The sequence below is a fragment of the Aedes albopictus genome, chromosome 2 (genome assembly GCF_035046485.1).
Source record: "Aedes albopictus strain Foshan chromosome 2, AalbF5, whole genome shotgun sequence".
In the NCBI taxonomy this organism is placed as follows: domain Eukaryota; kingdom Metazoa; phylum Arthropoda; class Insecta; order Diptera; family Culicidae; genus Aedes; species Aedes albopictus.
The window spans coordinates 214,617,616-214,635,173 of NC_085137.1; the positions used below are offsets into that span (position 1 = coordinate 214,617,616).

The 17,558-nt window shown below is 38.8% G+C and overlaps 1 protein-coding gene across 1 annotated transcript in view; it reads left to right on the top strand.

The window, feature by feature from the left end:
• Positions 1 to 510: 510 nt before the first annotated feature.
• Positions 511 to 17,558, top strand: part of LOC109401721 (vesicular glutamate transporter 1) — a 222,338-nt gene continuing 205,290 nt past the window's right edge. Inside the window, exon 1 of the mRNA XM_019674313.3 lies at positions 511 to 1,187. The gene's annotated coding sequence lies outside the window, so the exon portion shown is untranslated. The remainder of the gene's footprint in view (positions 1,188 to 17,558) is intronic.

A 17,558-nucleotide genomic window follows, 5' to 3' on the forward strand; every position in this document is an offset into this window, starting at 1 on the left:
CCGTGCATAAGAAAGGCGAAAAGGGAGGGGTTTTTCCTAATTTTTGCATTGGGGCGCCCAATGTATGAAACATCGGAAATGGGTGGGGTTTAACCCACGAAACCCCTCCTTAGTGCACGGGCTTGATTCCAGAATCAAATATCCTGTTGTGTATACGTTAAGGGATTACACTGGAGGATAAAAAACTGGAATTAGTGCTAAGCATTATTATATGAGTAACTCTCGCTGAGACCGGCCCTCTACTAAGTACTAACACCTTGTCTTCAAGAATGGTTCAAATGAGGAAAATAAAAAAAATGCATTTAGATTGGGATATTATACTAAGTACACTTAAAACTGAAAAATCATTTCAAGTTAACCTCAATTCAACTGTATTAGAAAGGTATTTGTTCGCAAGGATGATCTAAATAAAACGCATAGAACATACAAAAAATAACCCCAATGGAACATTTTCCCACAATCGGGACAACACTATCCTTACCATTCGCAACGTAGAACGCACAACAGCTAGAACGACGGGGTGACAACGACAGCTTCAGCGAGAGAGTGCGAGAATACTGTGCCCAGAATGTGATGGCACGGCAAGGACTGAATCTGAATGGAGCCCAGCACGCTGGCAGCAGACGAAAGTCGACCGTCGTCCTGCTCGGTGTAGCGTCCGCGCGAGATAATTTGCAGCTTCCGCCGCAGAAGCAGTGTGGGCAGCAAACCGGTAGAGAAATCCTTTCACCCTCCTTCGTTCGACAAGGGGGGGTCGTGCTCGATAGGTGCGTGCGGGGTGGCTCTAGTGCTAGGACCTCTTGTTCGGAGCGAGGCTGCTACATCGATCGTGAGTGGTCATGTGGGGTGGGTGTGATTCCTGGGTTCATGGTTCCGCTACAGTGTCAGCTCAGAATTAATCGGATTGCAGTGGATGGTTATTGGAAAAGTGATTTTCTAGAAAAGATCGTTTGAAGTGCTTTTGTGAATTGTGCTGAAAGAAAAACCAACGATGGAGCAAGAAGAAGTTTTCTGATGGCAATAAAAATGGGTCAAGGAATATTTAAAGTGAAATTGTGGTTATCCGATAATAGTGGAAATTCAAAGTGACGTTAGTTTCGATTAAGTGAAATTTGTGCGCAAATATTTAACCGAATTGTGAAACCTGCAACCTTAACTTCTTGGGATTATAGGAACCGTAGTTAAAAGTAAGTGATACCATAAAAATCAGTTATGTAACGAACATTTTAAAGTCACTGATTCTTTATTGCGCATGACTGTTAGAATATGTCATCCAACAGAAAATTTAATGGAATTGATAATGTTTTATGAATTTCAAAATTTTTAATTACATTGAAATATGTTAAATAAAAGAAGTTAATATATCTGGTTACTTTTATAGACGTTTTTTTTCCAAGAATTACAAAAAAGTTGCTTGAAAAGACTATGTAGGGTGACATGTGATATGCGCCATGCGCAGTTCCCCTCTCGATCAAATGAATCGGGCCGACATTTTAAATTCCAATGCAAGAATGTGTCTTTCTAATACACGTCTCAAATGACCTTGGAACTGTAATATACACGAGGAAACTGCTTTAGGTTCCTGCTGTGATTGAAAATTTAAAATTATTTTCGCATAAAACTACTTCAGTTAAACTTTTATCACTAGAGAATTCAAATGTGGATGAAAGTTTGGTTTTCAATCAAATTTCACAGTTTGTGGAGGAATTTTTAAAATCCCCAACTGGAACTTTCAAGGAATTAGATCTTCAGTTTGTAAGGGATCATATAACCGAAGCGGTAAAAGCGCAACTTTTCAACACAACCATGCCAAGAGTGACAGGTTCGATTTTCGGTCGGTCCATGATCTTTTCGTAACGGAATTATTCTACCATTCTCCGTCCCTACCCCACGATGTACAAATTCAAAATGGTCAATTGGCAAAGAAATCTATCCGTTAATAAATAATAAGTTACTCATTGAGCACTCTGCTGGGATGAGAAGCAGGTTCTATTCCTATTGGTTCATAATGTTCAACTGGCAAACATTTTGCTTCTCGATTGCCATGGCTCATGCATGAAAAAGAACATTAAAAAATTCTTGGTTGAATAGTTTATTGGAACAATGACACAAGTTTTTTGAGTATTTTTTGTGAAGGTCAGTGGTAAAATAAGGTAAATGAGAGAAGTTTTAGATCAAAATTTCAACGTAAAAGATGCTATTCAACAGCTTAAGAGCAATAAGGGAGCTGGTTAGGATGGTATTGCAGCCAGAGTCATCAAGATCGGCCCAGGAAAGTTGAACATTTGTCTGCATGATTGTCATGATCTGGGAAACGGAACAACTATTCGAGTAATTTGCCGGATTAACGGAAGGAAGGGGTAATTTGCCTTATCTACAAAAAAGGCGACAAGTAAGAGTGTGAGGACTTCCAAGCGATCGCCATTCTGAAAGCCGGATGCCGTTCGATAACACGGACCCGAATTCCTGCGGGAAGTTCTGATGGAATCCCATTAGATATTTCTGACGGAACAGAAGCAATTTCTACATATTTTTTGTAGAAATTTCTGCAACTCTGAAAAAATTTCTCAAAGAATTTTGGAGGAACACTTGAAAAGAATTCCGTAGGATTTTAGGGAATTTTTTAGAGGAAATTTAACAAATTCCATGGAAGAGCTTTGTAGAAATCCCTAGCTGATATTCCTAAAGAAATCTCTAAAATTTTGAAGAAGTCGCTGAAGAAGTCGCTGGAGAATTTCTCTTAAATTCTGAAGAAGTCGCTGGAGGTATCCTAGACAGAACTTCAGAAGCAATCTAACCAGAAATGTCTGAAGAATCTCTATATAAATCTTATAAAGTATTCTTGAATGAATCTCTAGAGGAATTTCTGAAAAAATCCCAGGATTATTCTTGAACGAATCCCAGCAGGAATTTCCGAAGAACTTTCTGGAGAAACACCTCGAAAAACTCCTCGGAAAACCCTTGCACTATGGGGCGGCTTCATACAGGCAGGTGACTAAAAATGTGTTTGTGTCAATCTTATAATGTCTTGCCCCTATTCTTAGGGGTTATGCCTCAACCCTCTGGAGACGCAGGGGTCATATATGACCCCAACAGAGAAACGGCTGTATAAATTAACATATTCAATCAAGCAGAATACTGTCTTCAGCAAAGTTGTTGCAAATTGAGTCGTCTATTTATTAGGGAAAAATGGGAATATTTGTATTTGACACTTCACTGACAACCTAGAACATCCTGAACACCATGAAACGAAATAATTGATATACCAGTTGTTATAAAAGTTGAATGTGGATATGGGTTATGTTCATATGTATTAATTTTACCATCGTAAACAATATCGATAGGTGTTTTAAATTCTGGGATGTTCTAAATGTTTCAAACTATCCTACAGTAAAGTCCGTCTAATTTACAAGAATAATTTTATGTGTCTTCGGCATAAATGATAGCATTGCATAATCTACTGGGATCCGTGTAGCTCTTGAAATCTTCAATGCCATTTATATACACTATTCCAGGTCACCCAAACTCCTTGGAGTTCAGAACTTCTGCTCTACACTCGTAACAGTAGCCATATATGCTATACTGAGTAACGTTGCATGTATAACCGTGGTTATTGGACCAATCTGAAGTCTACTTGATGTTATTATTAACCTTTGGGACATTCAGGGTCATCCAAACTGTCCTATAATGAAGTCCTTCAAATCTACAAGAACAATTTTATGTGTTAACACCATAAATAATAGCAACAATGCATAATCGGATGGGATCCGTGAAGCGCTTTAAATTTCAAATGTCATTTAAAGACACTATAGGTTACTGGGCCAACCCAAAATCTACTATATATTGTTATAAACTTTTGGGACATTAAGGGTCGTCAAAACTGTCCTGAAGTTTAACTCTTGACAATAACAGTAGTTATTCTCACAATGAACTGTAACATTACACATGTAATCTGTAATCCCCCTGGCATTCCATGAGTTATTCCAAGATTGTTTTAAAATATTCCAGATCAACCAAACTACTTTGGAGACCGTAGCTTCAGATCTACGCTTGTGATAATAGCTTTTGCCACTACGTTAAGTTTTGGACTACACCAAAATAGATGATTTTTGGACCAGAAATGGAGCATTATATGTAGCTAATGCCATACAATTTTCATCAAAATCGGTTTAGTTTTTGCGGAGATATTGTTGAATCCTGAGATCTGCAATTTTAAAATTTTGTACAAAGAGGCTTCAAAAATAAGAACACATTTTTACTGTTTTATTTATAGAGCCAGAGATACTGAACCGAACTCAATGATTTTTTTCTGTATACCTATAAAGAATGCATGTCCAAATGTTGTGTAAAAATTTCATTCAATTTGATTTTGCCGTTTCAAAGTTATATTTGTTTAAGTGGACCCCTGTCAGTTTTTTCATATTCAAACTGCCACAACTTTGGAAGTATTCATACATAAAGGCTCAACATTTTACTTAGATCATATTTATATAATAGTATAATACTGTAAAATTTTCATATGAATCGGAGCAGTATTAATAGTTTTATAACCAAAAGTGTGCTAAACTGATCTTAAATTGTCAAAGATTTACTATGGAGCGCCTTTGTACAAAATTCTAAAAAGGCAAGTCGTTGGTTTTATGATGTTGCGTTGGATCTTCTTCGCAAGCATTCGTTTTTTAATTTATGCTTCGCGAAGAACACTTTAGCAAGTAAATGAGACCAGTGAGCGAGGAAGTAAGTTGATCACTTTTGCAGACCACATGCGACTCCCATTCGTTCATGGTACTTATTCCTCCCATTCGTCCACTTTGTTGCGAGTGCATTTTGATAGTTGCGTTGCGGCTAATCTGGTTGGAAAAGACCAGGCATCAGGCATTAAAATTCTACGCCGAAATCCGGATTTTCCCTTAATCCTCGGTGACCGCACCGGTTCCTCCTCTCAGTAGGAGGTGATTTTTTGAATCAAATTAGCCCAAGATTGCTAGAATCGGCGACAAAATGGCAAAAATATGACCATTTTTGTTTAGCAGGTACCAGGGTAGCATGTTAGCTAGGATGCCGTGCAGCGGGTGCAGTTCACGAAGCTAATCGTGGCGAATGGTTTTCTAATAGAAATACATTAGAACTCCAATGGCGATGTAATCACTTTTCTTATTTAATTAAATTTATAACTTTTATTGTAATTATTGATTGTTTTTAAGTGTCCAGCTTGAAAAGAATCTTTTGTTTTGGTAAACAAAATTTATTTGACACTTGTAGTACTGCTACTGACGCTGTAAGGGCTTGGCAAACTAGATGTTAGTCACACGAACAGTCGCGACATTGGACTTCTGTGGCTAGTTATTCTACTGGTTTTCTGATCTTCGCGAAGAGCACGCATGCTGCATCGAAGCAATCATGTTTTCGGGCGATGAAGTTTTTTTTTTCCAGTCGTAACGAGCGACGACGAAGCTTTGTTGATGACGAATAAAACTCAAGCATTGGCAACTATGTTCACTCACAGCTCACATGTACATGGCGAAGCAATATTCATCACCCTTCGCATGTTTCATCAGTGTTCAGCAACAACTTTTATCTATATATCAACCAATACTTAAAGGATTTTGATGAAAATTTTATGGCATAAGCTACACATAATGTAACATTACATTTGGAATGTGAGAACTTCAGGGCGATCACTATTTTGAATGCTGCCTACAAAGTGCTATCCCAGATCATCTTCCGTCGTCTGTCACCTAAAACAAATGAGTTTGTGGGAAGTTATCAAGCCGGCTTCATCGACGGCCGGTCGACAACGGACCAGATCTTTACCGTACGGCAAATCCTCCAGAAATGCCGTGAATACCAGGTCCCAACGGATCACCTGTTCATCGACTTCAAAGCGGCATACGACCGTATCGACCGCGCAGAGCTATGGAGAATCATGGACGAAAACGGCTTTCCTGGGAAGCTGACTAGACTGATTAAAGCAACGATGGACGGTGTGCAAAACTGCGTAAGGGTTTCGGGTGAACTATCTAGTTCATTCGAATCTCGCCGGGGACTGCGACAAGGTGACGGACTCTCATGCCTACTCTTCAACATCGCTCTGGAAGGTGTGATGCGACGAGCCGGACTCAACAGCCGGGGAACGATTTTCACAAAATCCGGACAATTTGTGTGCTTTGCGGACGACATGGACATTATAGCTAGAACATTTGGAACGGTGGCAGAACTGTACACCCGCCTGAAACGCGAAGCAGCAAAGGTCGGACTGGTGGTGAATGCCTCAAAAACAAAGTACATGCTGGTAGGCGGAACCGAAAACGACCGGATCCGTCTGGGTAGTAATGTTACGATAGACGGGGATACTTTCGAGGTGGTGGAGGAATTCGTCTACCTCGGATCCCTACTGACGGCTGACAACAACGTGAACCGTGAAATTTGGAGGCGCATCATCAGCGGAAGTCGGGCCTACTACGGGCTCCAGAAGAAACTGCGGTGGAAAAAGATTCACCCACGCACCAAAGGCACCATGTATAAAACGCTAATAAGACCGGTAATCCTCTACGGGCACGAGACATGGACCATGCTCGAGGAGGACCTGCAAGCACTCGGAGTTTTCGAGCGACGCGTGCTAAGGACGATCTTTGGCGGTGTGCAGGAGAACGGTGTGTGGCGGAGAAGAATGAACCACGAGCTCGCTGCACTTTACGGCGAACCCAGCATCCAGAAGGTGGCCAAAGCCGGAAGGATACGGTGGGCAGGGCATGTTGCAAGAATGCCGGACAACAACCCTGCAAAGCTGGTGTTTGCAACTGATCCGGTTGGCACAAGAAGGCGTGGAGCGCAGAGAGCACGATGGGCGGACCAGGTGGAGCGTGACTTGGCGAGCATTGGGCGCGACCGAGGATGGAGAGCGGCAGCCACGAACCGTGTATTATGGAGAAATATGGTTGATTCAGTTTTATCTTGAATTTGATGTAATACTAAATAAATTAATGAATGTAACATTACTGGTCCAATAATCAGCTGTTTTAGTGTACGCAGTCTGACGTTATGAAAAAATTGTATCACCAAATTTTGACCGTACCACTCTTTATTAACCAAAGTAGTTAGACTAGTTAGAGGAACAATAAGCATTGTTATATATTTTTGGGATATGTATTATCATCCTTTCTGTTATGGAGCTTAGTTGATAAACACGATTACTTTAACATGAAGTGGTTTTGATTCAAATAGTAACGTTACACAACCAAATAGGATCCATGAGCCTCTTTACTCTCAAGAGCCACTTTATGATAGATTTGTGATAATTTATGTCATCTTATCTTTCATGGAACATACAACTTTGTATCTACAGTTGCTACTTAATAATGATACATAATGAACCATATTTACTAATATTCTTCAAAGACTAGTATGCATTGTTCTGCATCTTTGAAACCTTTAAGATTGTTCAAGCTTTTGTAAAACTCATTTTTTGAAATCTGCATCCGCTGTAGTCATTATTTGTGCTATAAACAGTAACGTTTCCTAGTCTTACCCACCCAAATCAATGAACTTCTGTGAAACTCAGAGCCATTCCAAATAACCTTAAAGATTTTTCATATCATAGCTTTATATTATGAAAGAAGTTACTGTTACACCAGTAGACTGAGGGATATAAGCTCAAGAACAGTTTGGATTACCTAGGATATCCGGCTGATCTGATACTGTCTATTGAACTTTCAGAAGACTTCCTTGACATGATAAAATACATATCGTTGCTTTGTAGAATGAAAGTAGTTACCGTTACACCTGTAGACTTTAGAATCTAAACTCAAGAACAGTTTGGATGATCTAGGATATCCAATCAAAAAAAATCTGCATCATATTGCAAGTTACTTCCCAAATTGGACTATCAAACTGTTATTGCAAAGTAAAGCAAAGAGAACCGTATACATCGTAGTTCCTACTCCGTGGAACTCCAATCCAAACCTACTTCGGATGTGATTAGATGAACATCTAACACATACACTGTTGTGCACATGTGTGTCAAAGCGGGAGAGGAAATTAGTTTTAATTATCTAGAGCTTCCGTCACTGCCTCCCAATCACTTATTGGTATGACAATTAGTGTGCAGTCGAATTCTCGACGGGTCGGTCCTCGGCCGACCGATTACGGTAAGGTTGACCGTAGCACATTACAAATGTCAATTTCTTGATTTTGCTTTGGCTGACACAGCTGTGTGACTGTGGAATTGAGTTCAGTTCTAGGCCTGCTGGCGACGGAGATAGTCGAGTGACTCCGTAGCTTGAAGGAATAGAAGCGCCCGTCTAGCGAATTGGGAGTCGTGAGTTCGAGTCTCACCGGAGTACGTGGATTTCTTTTCATAATTCAAATCTCAATTTGTTCATCGAGCACATACAGTGACCGGCGCAAAAAAAAAAAGATTCACCATATAGTGATTGCTGTTTCCAGTGAAAAATACATGCAAAAATGATAAAATATATCTTTCAATGAATGCACTTCATTCATTTTACATTGTTTTAGTGATCTGTGTTGATAAATATGTATTTGGTTCTTGAGGAATAAAATGATTTCTGATAAGATTGGGAAAATTGCTTAAAAATTGGGTATGACAGAAAAAAGATCCACTTAGCAATTAATTCTGAAACTTCAAAATTTCGCCAAATTTTCACAATTTTTGCTTTTTGGTTTATGCTGTTGTGATGTTTTTGACTTGTGAAATTTATTTTGACATGAGTTTTTTCAATTTTAGGGTGATATGCGGCGTGTTTATTTTTCATGGGTAATATAATAGGTAAAACTTTCCCTAAACTCCAGAAACTATCTTTAAGCAAGAATGAATGCTATTAATCTTCAATACAACAATAATTCAGCTTGCCGACATGCAGGAATGTATTGTTTTGAAATTTTTTTATGAGGTTTGGGCGACTAATGCAAAGAAATGCACATGTTGTGAAGATTATTAAGGATTATTTTATATTATTCGATATTATTTGATAACTCAAAACACTCTCATGTTTGTGTATCGCAATGATCACCTCCATCTGCTTGTACTAAAGCTTGCTGGAGGTATATCCTATAATATACTCTTTGATAATTACAAAATTTCAATGTATTGTACCTGTCGTACCCAATTTTTAAGCAATTTTTCCAATCTAATCAGAAATCATTTTATTCCTCAAGAACCAAATATTTTTCAACACAGATCACTAAAACAATGTAAAATGGATGAAGTGCATTCATTGAAAGATATATTTTATCATTTTTGCATGTATTTTTCACTGGAAACAGCAATCACTATATGGTGGATCTTTTTTGTGCCGGTCACTGTATTCTGTTGTGCACATGGATGTCAAAGCTTTTTCAACAGTGTCCTTCGAGGATGTAAAGAATAAAAAATCGGGATGATCTCACCCAGTTCCATGTAATCGGATGACCGCAACCACTCCTTGACTCATTCATTTTTTTTTGCAATACTGTTGGCATCCATTTTCATTACTTCACGAGGAAGGACAATGTATACCTGCCGCCATAAACACGTGTCACTTTTCACTTTCTCCTTTGAACTATGCAACGCGATCGAGATTTCCATCGCAACTGCCCCATGCCCCAAACACGCGTCACTTTCACGTAACACAAACACGAGTCAGTTGTGCTGAAGCTCTCAGTCCATACACATGTGTTTGCATTGTGTTCTGTTGGATTATTCCCCTTTGATGCGGAATATTGTGTGCCCTAGTGATGACAGCAGTTGCATTCCGCGAGAACACTTTTAAAATCGATTTAAAAGTCTTCGAAAAGCGATCGAGCTTTGAAGATGTCCATAAGTTCATCTTTCGGACCATAGGGCTTCGCCCGCAGGAGGTTCAACGCCTACAAATGAACCATGCACAGAATTGTGTGCACGTAAAATGTCGTGACCTTCATACTGCTCTTAGTGCCGTAGAGCAACACAACAATCGCCACGAGCTAGAGGTTGCTGGCAAGCGATATAAAGTGTAGCTATTGATGGCTGACGAACGAGTTGAGGTCAAAGTGCATGACCTTTCTGAGAATGTGACCGACGCCGAAATTTCGTCATACTTGGAACAGTATGGGGAAGTATTCAACATCAAAGAAGCAGTTTGGGGTAAAAACTATGATGGAAAAAGAAATTCCGTCTGGGATACGCGTTGTACAAATGAAGCTGAAAAAGCACATCAAATCTTATGTCACCATCAGTAGTGAACAAACATATATCAGCTACAAATCGCAACCGGCATCATGCCGCCACTGTACTCTATTGCTACACACTGGCAGATCGTGCACCGAGAACAAAAAGTTACTAGCGCAAACGACATCTAGCAATGCAGAGACCATTGCCAAATCAAATTCAAAGAACGAGGCTGGAAATATACTCATCCAGCAACAAAAGCTTCAGCAACAACCGCATTGTAAAAGAGCTGCGAATCAGATCGACACCACCGCTGAGGATAGATCACCACCGTCGAAAAGAAAGGATGATAAAATCGTGAACATAGGTGAACCAGAGATTGTGCAAACTGAATTTTCTAGAGACGACGACGATGATGTTGATGACAACGGCAACGCGATGGAAACGAACGCTACAGATGAAGAAGAACCCGATCCCCATGATTCGGAGCGATGGATTAATTGATTATTGAAGCAGCGTAAAAAGAAAAATCGTAAACATGAATTAAATTGTAAGAGTTGAAATGAATAAATGTCTGACCTGAATGACTCTTTTTGAGTTAAAAGGTCATTAAACTAAAAAAAAAAAAAAAAACACGAGTTAAGGTACCCCGGGGGGCAAGTGAGAATCCGGGGCAAGTGAGACCTACAGCTAGATTTTATGTTACTGTTATTCATATGTAATTTTTAATTCATAAAGTGAGATTAACACACCCTACTACATTCGTCGAAATAGAACAAAAAATAAAGTAAAACTTTTTCGGTTCCAGGATAACATTTGGAGTGCTTGCAAATTACTTTGAGCGAAAAAGCTGTAATTTATTTTCATTTATTACCTTTACTTAACTGCTCTCACTTGCCCCAGTGCATTTCAGCATCTGGGGCAAGTGAGACCTATGAGAGTAACAAACACAATTTCATAGTTTGATCTCGCTTTCTTTAGACTAAACCGAAATTTACACAAAAATAAAGTAAAAATCGGCGCCTTAAGTAATGAATCGTTGAATTATATTTAATTACTTCTATTCTGATGATGAAGCTATTGCTTAAAATGGTAAAGTCTTGGGAAGAACATGTTTTTTTTCCAAAACCAATTATTTTTCATATTTTCGCCTAAGCAATTCCTATTATTTTTTCGTTTTTCGCTGCATAATGAGTTTTTCTGAGTGTTAAGGAACCGGCCATAAAGTATGAAAAAAAATGGAAAACGACGTATTCAAAGTTCACGATTTAAAAATATTTATTTAATGATCGTAAAATTATGAAAGGGTAAACATAACATCTAGAAATCTTGAAAAATCTTTTGGTGCGATTCATCAACTACGTAATATGAAAAGCAAGTTTGTAAATATTTTGGCATTTAACTTTATGGCGCTTTTTGTATAAAAAAAATCGATGTTTTGTATGAGCTGCTAGAGTTAAATCATTTATTTCTTAGTACTTTGTTATTATATGTGTTACGTAATTTATGTATGACACCACAAAACTCCTCCAACATAAATCGCTAAACATAGTTATTTGTATAAGACATTCATAATTTATGCTTCCTTACACATATGCAGCAACTATATTAAGCCATTTGAATAAACATTCCGAATAGACCCCACTTGCCCCGTGATACGGAGTAAATAAAGATCTGCTCCACTTTTCATTATATGCATAACAAACAGAAGGTAAAAATTTTGAAACAGTTTTTATGCCCGTTAACAAGAAGAAATATACCAACAATGTCTTTTAGAACCTTTGGAATTTTAAAATAATTTATGTTTAGAATTTTTTGGCCTGACAAAACCAAACTAGCATTTTTTTTAGGTCCCACTTGCCCAAGGTACCTTAAATAAATATAATTAATTTTGCACTCCAGGATTTTTCCAAAAAGGTGAAGAAAGGAAGAGAGAGAAAATGGGGTAAAACGGGCCCGATACACTAATTTCCAGCATCGTGAATGAAACCCTCCTTATCTGAAACTGTTGGGAATTTTGCAGTTTGTGTCAAAAATTCATTCGAATCCAATCTTTCCACTCCGAGCAGAGAATTTATTCGAGAGATATTGAAATTTTCCCAATTTTGCATTGTTTCAAGACGTATTTTTTTTATTGGACCCCAAACAATCGCTTTACTTATATATTTCGAAAACACGCACTTTTAGAAAGTTGCAATGTTCTACAAAGTTATGCAAATTGTCAAAATAAACAACTTTGTAGAAGTGAATAGAGTTCTAAAATGTCAATAGGGTTAGTTATGGTAATTTTTGAGCATAAAACAACCGTTTTTCAAGGCTCATCAACTATCATAGATGCAAATGGATGCAAATTAAATTCCGCTAGGTTCAATTTGTATTAAAATTAGATGAATATCCTGATGTTTTCATCTGTATCCTCGAATATTCTTAACAGGGGTTCTAACTACACTATATTTTTGGGGCTAAAACAATAATATAAGTTTTTGCCTTTCTCGTACACTAAGTGTACTGGAAAGGCTATATGTTCACTCCAAAAATGACTTTTTGATAGAAAGCCCGGAGGGTCAAATCACATATACCAATCGACTCAGCTCGACGAATTGAGGTGATGTCTGTGTGTGTGTATGTGTGTGTGTATGTGTGTGCGTGTGTGTGTGTGTCTGTATGTGTGTGTACAAAAAAACTCACATCAGTTTTTGGCAGTAAACCTTATCCGATTTCAATGACCGACGGTGCATTCGACGCGGAATCTGGTCCCATTGTTTCCTATTGAAAATGGTTCGGATCGGTTCAGCCGTTCCGGAGATATGGCCATTTAGGTGTTCCGGAACGGTACCCCAGGAAGGGACCAGATATGAAAATGCAGCAAACCTATGCATGCGGCACATCAAACCACGGCATTTTCGATAACCTGATGAGCGGTAAGTAGAAAAATAGTCCAAGACCATATCTGAACCGGTAGTGTTCCGGAACCGGTTCCGGATGTCCCGCCGGAAGTGGCAAATATCAAAGTGAATCAAACCCATGCATGAGACACATCAAACCACGGCATTTTCGATAACCTGATGAGCGGTAAGCAGGAACATAGTCTCAGACCATATCTGAACCGGTAGTGTTCCCGAACCGGTTCTGGGCGTCTCGCTGGAAGTGGCCAAATATACAATTGTACCAAACCCATGCAAGCGACACATCAAACCACGGCATTTTAGATGACCTGATGGATAATGAGCAGGAAAATCATCTCAGACCATATCTGAACCGGTAGTGTTTCGGAACCGGTTCTAGTCGTCCCGCTGGAAGTGGCCAAATATACAATTGAACCAAACCCATGCATGCGGCACATCAAACCACGGCAAATATACAATTGAACCAAACCCATGCTTGCGGCACATCAAACCACGGCATTTTCGATGACCTGATGGACAATGAGCAGGAAAACCATCTCAGACCATATCTGAACCGGTAGTGTTCCGGAACCCGTTCCGGGGTTCCCGCTGAAGTGGTTAAATCTGAAAGAGAAACAAACCCGTACATGCGTCACTCAAATACCGGCTTTTTAGATTACCTAATGAACGGCCAGCAAGTTTTTCGGAATCGATTTTGAGTGGCCGGAAGAGGCCAAATGTAAAAGTAAACCAAATCCAGGCATGTGACACATCAAATCGTGGCTTTTGCGATAACCTGATGAACAGTTAGCTAGAAAATAGCATTACGACTGTGATCTCTAACAAGACTAATCACGACTTATCGACAACCTGATGGAAAAATAGGGTCAGACCACATTAGATTCCCGGTAGTGTTGCGGGTTCAACTGTGGCTTCGAAAGTGGTTAGAGGTTCATGCGATATATCAAATCACGGTGATTAGGTAAAGGTGAGTAAATAGCAATAAAATATTCTCAGACCATAATTGGGACAACCGGTAGTGTCATGGTGCATGACTCATGGAATCAGATCCGGCTATACCACCGGAAATTACCAAATATAAAAATGATCCAACCCATACATACGATACACCAGATCGTAGATTTTTTGATAATCTAATGAACGGTTAGCAAGAAAATAGCTTTAGATCACATTAGAGACTAGCTGTTGTGTAGCAGAACCAACGTTCATGTGAAAAATTAAATCGTGGCTTTGTTTAATGGCCTGATAAACATTAGGTATGAACAACAGCGCCGAATAGGTCTAAGTTCTTATATATGAGAACAAAATATAGACAAAACTAAAGCGATCTCATCAAATCGTACCATTTCAGATTCCTAAGGTGTAAATTTATAGCAGGATGGGTCAACGTTGAATGGAAAAATTAGAATTTGATCGCGTCAACAGGAGATGGTGGCTGTTTTAATGAATTTTGAGCTCTAAAATATGTAAAATAAGTGTATTTGGTATGGGAAATATGTTCGGAGTCCACCAGAGTATCCAAGATAGCGGTCCAAAGTCCAAGATAATGGCCCAGTATTCAAGTTAGTGCCTATTTTATAGGATTTTTAATTCTTGCATTATGGGCATATTTTGTATGAAAATATGTCCAGAATTCAAAATTTGTAATCAGAAAACCCAAGCTGTGCGCTGTTTCACAAGGTCTGCAATATGACTATAGTTTGAATGGGGAAGAATGCCGGTCTTCGTCCAAAACTGGTAACCAGAAAATCATAAACGACATGCCAAAATTCAATACGGCGACTATTTTATGTAATTTTAGGTGCAGAGTCCAAAAATGAATACCAGAACATCCAAGATGGTGTCTCAATGTTCAAGATGGCGGTTAGTTTAGTTGGGGTAGATATAAAATGACGTTTCAAAATTTTGCGGCTTCATGACACTTGTTTCACAGACAAACAGACGTGTTACTTGGAAGAAAATGTGATAAAAATCATCGCCACGAAAACATAATCGCCCAATGCTAATTATGCTGTGGTACGCAAATCTACTGAGTAGATGGCGGTAGTGAGCAAACGTCAAACAGGAGCAAAAACGATGCGAGCGCCATGAGCGAGCGATTTGCGAACTACGGAATATTTGAATAATCCGTTAAAAAGTGAAACGATGGGAAGTGAGTAGAGTGAGACGTCTGTTTGTCTGTGCTTGTTTGTTTTGAGTTTTGGATCGTTGTCTTATATTTTCTGAATATTGGATGTTATGCTAATATAAAATGTATCCATGTTGAGTAGATTTAGCAAGCAGTTTTCATTTTGTATTTATGTCAATGTCATCAACATGCCGCTCGAGTTTTGTTGAAAGGATATTTTAAAGCACGAGAAAGGCACCATCACCGCTAGGTGGATTAATTAGGGTTTTTTTACATTTTTTCGCGTTCCCGTTTGGTTTGATGAAATGAAAAATAATCAGTGCTTCGCCATGCGGGAGCATTACTTTCAATTAGAGCAAACCAGTGTTGCGAAATGAGCGAGTACTCACACAACTAGCCAAACTCACGAGTGAGTATGAGCAGTACACCTTAAACTCACCGTGAGTATTACTCACATTTGAGTAAGCGCTGTACAACTCACACTCACTCGTGAGTATTGACGTGCAGATACTCACTCACGAGTATGCTTTACTCATTCATACGGTAATCTAAAATTTATCTAAAGGCTTGGAATCCTATCAAACATTAAAATGGTATGTTTTATTGGGGCGAATGTTTTGAATCAGTAGACAAGGTTGCTTGTCAATAATTCTATTGTTTTTTTTTTAATCTAGTTAATTGTATCTTACTGGTAGTTCTAAGCACTCCGTTAAGGGCGGTCCTGAAGAGGTCCCCTTTGAGCCCAACAGCTCAACGTAAGGGCTTTTGTTTGAACTCAAACCTCTTGTAGACAGAGATCAACCCCTGAAATGGCTGTCATCCACATATAACTGGCGTGAAGCCAACAATTTGGTGCAGGACGTGGTGCTGATTTGAATGGGCGGTTGCATTAAGCTGAAAACAGTGATTTTTTTCTGTTAGTGCAGGCGTGACATTCACATATAATTGAGTTCAGCGTTGTTTTAAATGGCCGAAATGTATTTGCATGCTTGTGCGTCTTGTAAATTTAATAAAGAACACTAAACGCATTGAACAAATGTGTAAACGATCGTTTCTCAAATGCACGATAATTCGTACGACAAAGTTCGCTTCCGCACGTAGCAGATTGAAAGGCAGGCTGAAATTTCGTAAACGAGCCCGTTCGAGCCGGCTTCAAGAACTAACGCTTTCTTCAGGGGGTTGGCAGAGAAAGCAATTAAGAAAAAGTAATTTTACGGAATCGTGTGGTGTGCTCGATTGATAGCCGATTTGACCTTGGATTTGACAGTTCGATAGCAGCAGACCTGCTGCAAAGGCGCATATAAAGCTTGATCCACTTAGTATTTGGCCGCACAAAACAAGACATTTCTTTGTCAAAAAATACATAGAAATACGGTTTAGGTTTTATAACGCAGGAAATTTATTAAACTTTGAAGAAAAAAATATTGAAAAATTATTCATCGGCATTTCGGATGAATTCTCGGACTTTTCGCTTAACCCGTATCGGCCTGAGTCAGCGCATATGAACTAAAAATGTCGCCGTTCAGCGAATACACAACGGATTTGAATAATTTTCTGACAGTGCACTCGTACATATGTCTAGTTTGTAAAAGTGGACAGAGAACGTCGGAATGGTCCCTATGGTCGGAGTTATTCCGGTGGGTCACTGGGTCAGATTCGTATAAAAAGGGCTGTTTTTCGGTACACAGAGTGTTTTCCATTATGATTCGCTATTAAACTCATTCTATTTTCACTAAAACTTATACCTCTGCAACCAAACATTGTTTCCACACAGTTTTTGACCGTTAAGGAACTACCGGATGTGGCCACCGGACATAATCTCCGGAGGAACCTGCCACATACTGTATACTGGGGTACACAACCATAACCCATTTTATGCAATTCAGTATCATAATTTACATTTTATATAACTCATTTTGGTATCATAATGGCCATTTTTCCGAACTGGTTCATTATGCAACTGAAATGAGTTGCATAATGAAAAATAGTTGTATAATGTTCATAATGCAACTCATTTGAGTTGCATTATGAACATTATGCAACTCAAATGGGTTGCATTATGAAAAAAATCATTGCATAAAATTTTGTATGGAACTCGTTGCAAAGCTCGATTTTTTCAGCGCTCTTCGTATTTATCCAACTCGGCAAGCCTCGTTGGATAAATGTACGACTCGTACTGAAAAAATCAACTTTTTGCAACTCGTTTCATAAATAACTATTTTGCAGCTCTATGTATTGACTTTAGCGGTATAGTGTCTTAGAAGATTTTGTTCTGTATACTGAACTCTTTATTTTGGGATTTTCACTTTTGTGATTAATCCACCTAAAAGTGCCACAGAAATTCACTTTTTTCAAAAAATGAAGATAGAGTATTGGT